Source organism: Mus pahari, chromosome 14 (assembly GCF_900095145.1).
Source record: "Mus pahari chromosome 14, PAHARI_EIJ_v1.1, whole genome shotgun sequence".
Classification (NCBI taxonomy): Eukaryota; Metazoa; Chordata; class Mammalia; order Rodentia; family Muridae; genus Mus; species Mus pahari.
Window position 1 is genome coordinate 88,144,408 of NC_034603.1, and position 6,589 is coordinate 88,150,996.

Here is a 6,589-nt window from a genome sequence, read left to right on the forward strand (position 1 = left end):
TTAGGACCAGAGCTGTCACTTGCCTTATCATGGTCACTCTCCTGCTTTGTGGCTTCTTGTTTTTTCCCTTGTAAGAAAACCAAGATAGTCTCTCTCGACTGGTCTGAGTTCAAGTGCACTTTCCTTTGGGCCTGCTGACAGCAAAGAGCTCTTGACACTTTCTGCAAGTTCATGAGCTGCGTAAAGGCTGCCGCGCTTGTAGACCTCATCCTGCCTCTCACTGCTCAGGGCCCGACGCGAGTTATGATTAAAATGCAGCTTCACACAATCAGGTGGTAGTGTTGGTATGAATGTGGGATCCCTCGATGACTGGTTCTGTGAATTGGATCTGTAGTGGGGCTTAAAAATCTCCCCAACGCCAGGCGTGGTGGAGAACACTTTTTAATCCTAGCACTTGGGAGGCTGAAGCAGGACATTGAGGTCTTCTAGGTCAATCCTTGGCTACATGTGTACCAAGTTGACTCTTTCCTCCTCACGCTGCTCTGTGAAATCTCTGCTTAGAACTATGGATCTATCTGTTTCTGTCTGTGGTCACAGCGTCCTCAGCTGCATGCATTTTACGTTTTCAGATCACATGTTTGCATAGTGCTTATATCATTGAATTTTTTTATTTTTAAATATTATTTATTTATTTTTCATTAAATGAGTACACTGTAGCTGTCTTCAGACACACACCAAAAGAGTGCATCAGATCCTGTTACAGATGGTTGAGAGCCACCGTGTGGTTGCTGGGAATTGAACTCAGGACCTCTGGAAGATCAGTCAGTGCTCTTAACCTCGGAGCCATCTCTCCATCCTGAATTTATTTATTTTTTTAAACCACATTCAAAGTAACATGTTTCCACATGGCATTTCCACACTCCTCTTATTTTTGTCCATTCTCCCATGTTTCCTACCATCCTCCAGCCCTACCCACACTGTACCGTTCCACCGTCAGTATTCACCCCTCCACTCTCTGATTTTTTGTGTCTTATTAACCCAACCCTCTCCTTTCAAGCCCTCTGCCTTCCCTCTACTGGACCCTTTCGAGTGTCATAGTCTCTACCCACACAAATATACAAATATAAGAATTAGAAACTAGGGTTGCAAATGAGGACAAAGACGCAGCATTCCTTTTGAGCCTGGATTTCATCACTTAAGAGAGTATTCTCCCAGCATAGGGTTTCTCTGTGTAGCCCTGGCTGTCCTGGAACTCACTTTGTAGTCCAGGCTGGCCTCGAACTCAGAAATCCACCTGCCTCTGCCTCCCAAGTGCTGGGATTAAAGGCATGTGCCACCACGCCCAGACTTTTGGTTCTTTTTTGAGAAGCCCTCACAGTGGCTCCACTAGTTCATACTCCCCACAGTGAGTATCTTTCCTCATATGCTTACCAGTATTTGCTGGAGGCTTCTCCTTCTCCTTCTCCTTCTATTATTATTATTATTATTATTATTATTATTATTATTATTATTAACAGTACTAGAGATTGAACCCTGGGTTTGGTGCATGCCAGGCAAGTGCTCTACCAGTGAGATGACTTTTATTTTCTTCATGATAGCTGTTTAGATTGGGGTGAGATAGGATCTTGAGTCGTTTTAGTACGAATTCCCCTGATGGCTAAGGATGCTGAACACTTAAGCGTCCGTTGGTCATTTGTATTCCCTTCTGAGGACTTTGGATTCAGCTCATTCACCTGTTTACTGATTGGCAGTTTTGGGTTTCTTTGTTTTCTGTCTTTTTGTCGTTGTTGTTGGTTTGTTTTTGGTGTTTAATTTTTACACTTCCTGTTATAGTTTAGATATTAGCCCCTTGTCTGAAATATGGCCAGCAATAATTCTCCCATTTTATAGGCTGTTTATTCCGTTGACATTTTCTTTTGTTATGCAGAAGCTTTTAGATTTCATGTAATTTCACTGAGGTTGTTTTCTGCGCCACCAGGGTTCTGTTCAGAAATTCTGGCCTAAGCCAGGCGTGGTGTGCACATTGTTATCCCGGCACTTGGAAGGCTGAAGCGAGTGAATCTCTGCTGCGCTGGAAGGCAGCTTAGACTACTTAGCAAGTTCTAGGCCAACCAGGGCTACAAAGTGAGACCTTGCCTTAAAAACAAAGAAACAGACAAACAACCCTTGCCCATATCGATATCGAAGCATTTCCCCTGGATTTTCTTTTTGCAATTTAAATGTTTAAGATTTTAAGTTAGGCCTTTGATCCACTTTGAATTGATTTAAAAAAAAAAAAGTAGGGCAAGAAATATGGGTCTGATTTCATTCTTCTGCAGGCGGACACCCTGTTTTGCCAACACCATTTATTGTATAGCATGCCATTTTTAGTGACACTTTTGTCAAAAATTAGCTGCCCGTAGTTGAGTGGATTTATTTTTGGATTTTCTATTATGCTCTGCATGCCTATTTTTTGTGTCAGTACCATATTGTTTTTAATCAGTGTGGTTCTGTAGTATAATTTGAGGTCAGGTCATAGAACACTTTGCCTATGTTTTTATATAGATTGCTTTGGCTGTCTATGGTCTTTTGTGTTCCCACACAAATTTTAGCATTTTTTTTCTAGCTCTGTAAAGAGTATCTGTGGAAAGGCTATACTTTCAGGGATCATTTCTATAGTTCGTTACTAGAGAAGTTTTTCTGACTGTGTAGAGCACCCAAAACCATGAGAAGAAGACTTAGTGTTCTTTCCTGAGTGTGAAGCCGGCTCTTAGTGTTGCTTTCTGCAGCTGCTGTTCGCCATTGATGATCGTTCTCGATTCAAGAGGGAGAGGACACAGTCTGAGTGGAAAAAAAGAGAATATCTGTGGAATTTTGATGGACAGTGGATTGAAATTTAAAAAAAAAAAAAAACCACTTATGTCTATGCAAGTGCGACTGCTTGAGTGTGCACCGTGTGTGCGTGTGCCAAGGCCAGAGAGCATTAGATCCAGTGGATCTGGATTGTAAGCGACCTGGTGGAAGTTCTGGGACTCAAACTCAGGTCCTCTAGACAAGCAGGAAACGCTCCTATCTGCCAAGTCATCTCTCTAGCCCAAGAGGGAGTGGATCAAATCAATAGGTTACTCTTGAACGTGCTACCATCTTCACAATATCAATTCTGCTAACCTCACACTGGTTATATCTTGCTCTATTGTATTTTGTCCTGTAGACCATGTATTGTTGACTCTTTAAAAGATTTTTTTTTTTTTTGCTGGTTTTTAAAAAGACATAGGTGCCGGGCGTGGTGGTGCACGCCTTTAATCCCAGCACTCGGGAGGCAGAGGCAGGCAGATTTCTGAGTTTGAGGCCAGCCTGTTCTACAAAGTGAGCTCCAGGATAGCCAGGGCTACACAGAGAAACCCTGTCTCAAAAAAAAAATGACATAGGTATATTTTGATTTTACGGCCATCACCTGTAAGCCTCATATTTAATTCTTCATAGTGCCATTTTCTTTTCTTTTTTCTTTTTATTTTCTTTTTCTTTTTCCTTTCCTTTTCTTTTTCTTTTCTTTTCTTTCTTTCTTTTTTTTTTTTTTTTGAGACAGGGTTTCTCTGTGTAGCCCTGGCTGTCCTGGAACTCACTCTGTAGACCAGGCTGGCTTCCAACTCAGAGATCCTTCTGCCTCTGCCTCCCAAGTGCTAGGATTAAAAGCATGCGCCACCACTGCCTGGCCACAGTGTGATTTTCTTAACCTTGGTCTGCCTTATCTTTCTGACATGAGAAATGTCTGGATAAGTCTTCACCTCCCTTTCTCTCTATTTTTCTTCCCGCCTGTTATGCTACTATAATGTGGAATTTCAGTTTTACACTGTTAGGTAGATAGATTCTGCTTTTGTTTTCTTTAGTCTTTTATTCTTTTGAAGCAAAGCAATTGCCAGCTGGTCTCTTATCTCTAGTCTATTGTGTTTTGATACAGGGTATGTGTATCCCAGGCTGGCTTTGAAATATATATCTCCAGGAGTGTGCTTGAACACCTGATCTACCTGCTCCTGCTTCCGGAGCACAGGGACGACAGGTGTGCACCACCTTGAGTTTTTGTGGTCCTGATGCTTGAACTCAAGGCTTCATCACAGCATGCAAACATTCTGCAAAATAATTCATGTTCTTAGCTTTGACTTTTTTCTCTTTATTGTTGTGTTTTGCTTTTTTTCTTTTGTTTTTTTGTTTTGTTTTGTTTTGGTTTTTGGTTTTTCGAGACAGGGTTTCTCTGTGTAGCCCTTGCTGTCCTGGAACTCACTCTGTAGACCAGGCTGGCCTCAAACTCAGAAATCTGCCTGCCTCTGCCTCCCAAGTGCTGGGATTAAAGGCGTGTGTCACCACACCCAAAATGTTTTGCTTTTTTGAGACAGGGTTTCTCAGTGTAACCCACCCTAAATGTCCTGGACTCATTTTGTAGACTAGGTTGGCCTCAAACTCACAGAGATCCACCTGCCTCTGCTTCCTGAGTGCCCCAATGACTTTATTCACATTTATTTTATGCATGTGAATGTTTGTCTGAATGTATTGTCTGCACCATGGGTGTGCAATACCTTGAGAGGCCGGAAGACATTGAACCCCTTAGGATTGGAGTTTCAGATGGTTGTCAGCCTCCATGCATTTGCTAGGAATTGAACCCTAGTCCCTGGAAGAGCAGCTAATACTCTTGACCTCTACAGACCCACGCTCTCATGTCTTCTCTCTTTTGTGATGGCCCCTGCACTTGAGCCTACTCTGACTTGGATGCGGCCTCCAGTTGTGACTGCAAGTTTAACTTTGCATAGTGTGTTTTAAGAGCTTACACGCCTGAGTATCTACTTTGTTCTTAACTTGTATACTTTTGTTGAGTGTTGTATACGTTCTCGACTTGCATTTAATTACTCTTGTCAGCATGCATGAGGAGCCCGGCACCATGTGGGTCTGGACTCTCCTCATTGCTCTGTAGTTCTCTCAGGCTCTCCCTTCCCTCTCACCTAGTACCCCAAGCTGCCTTTGGGGTGAAGTCTTGTCCCCCAGGAGCGCTCTGCTTGCTACGGACCTTTCTTTTCCCACTGGCTGCTACCCCTTGGCCGGGTCCCTGCGACAGAGTATAGTATTGACAAAACAGATTTATTGATACCTTCAGGCTTGGAGGAAAGGAGGAAGGAAGCGGGTCATTGTGGTTCCGTGGCTCCCTCTGTGCTGGGAACCCTTAGGCTGAGGTTGACCTCATGAAATTCTCAAATCTCCAGCTGTGTGTGTGTGTGTGTGTGTGTGTGTGTGTGTAGGAAGGTTTTTTTTTTTCCCCCAATGGGTGGGGCTTCTCCTAAGGTTTTTTTTTTTTTCCCCCCCTTGTGGTCTACTTCTTCTGTCTGTGCAAATGTCCAAGGCTGAGTGTCTGAGGGGTATCACATGCCACATCTTGGTTAATCTTTGTGGCATCCAACTACTGCTTTGTCCCAGATGCCTCCACAAAGGCCCAAGGAAGGCTTATTTTTTGAGTAGTGAAGATTTGGCACCAGAAGTCAGCAAGTCTCTGGCGGCACTGCTGTGCACTCAGCTCTGTCCTTGACTGAGTCCCAAACCATTGATGTCCCCACTTCCTGCAGGTAGGTGGGAGGCACAGAAATTACCACAGCAGGGGACCATGTCTCACATGCTTTTGCCAGTAGAGGAATAAGTCAGACTATTACCTAACATGCACAGCACATAGTGCGAGGCTGGGTACTTCTGAGCCTGGGTGGGGGAGGGGCACATAGTAGGACTCATTCCCGTGTACCACACGTCAGGGTCTGAATGAGAGCAAAGCGGGCTGTGGGGATCTCAGCCTGGAACGCGGAAGGATCATGGGAAAGACCACAAGGAACGTAGGCCCGAACACGGAGTGGGCAGAAAGCACAGCTTTGAGGTGTCAGGAGGAGGGATGGAGACCCCGGGGATGGACACATGGTGTGTCGTTGCTGGGTGGGGTCTAGCAAGCAGTGTTTCAGATGACGAGAGCTCTGAGATGACAAGGGCTTGTTGTGGGCTGCCTGCTTATCTTTCAGGAAGTTGCTTCTGAAAAGAGAGGGGAAACCAAGTAGAGTTACTTCTCTGTGATGGGAGCTGAGGGTCTGGGGCAGCTCAGTTGGCGCTCACCAAGCCTGGCAACCAAACCAGCACTTGAAGAGAAGTAGACCCCCATCTACCTAATTCACAGCTGGGGAATGAGGCCCGAGGACCAATAATAAGGCTCCTTTGTAGAGCTGGAGAGGCCCTGGTAGAACCTGCTGTATCCTGGCTCTGCCATTGGCCCGAGTCTTAAGACATAGACGTCTCTATTTCCTTTAGGGAGGTGGAGAGGACAGAAATTAGCCTCCCGGGCTTTGTCCCATTGCTGTCCTCTGCTGGAACAAAACTTCTGCTACTGCACAGGGCACAATTGTCAACATGGCCGCTTTGCACACTAAGTGACAGCAGACACTGTGGAGCCACTGTAAAGGAAAAAGGACAACTGGCTACTGCTGGCTTGTCCCTGGTATTCTTTACCTCAAATACTGACTTCCTGTTCATGAACAAGTCATCCTATAAATTGAAAATATTGGATCCTGACCCATCTATTAAACAGATCTCCCAGCCGTTTGTAATTCCTCGTCGATCATTTTTATTTGGGATTTTTTTTTTTTTTTTTTTT

General features: G+C 44.5%; 1 non-coding gene across 1 annotated transcript; it reads left to right on the top strand.

The window, feature by feature from the left end:
- The first annotated feature begins 2,567 nt into the window (after window positions 1-2,567).
- LOC115065468 lies at window positions 2,568-2,769 on the top strand. The gene has a single exon (XR_003845246.1). It is a non-coding gene; the product is annotated as a small nucleolar RNA U3 (small nucleolar RNA).
- Window positions 2,770-6,589: the final 3,820 nt, after the last annotated feature.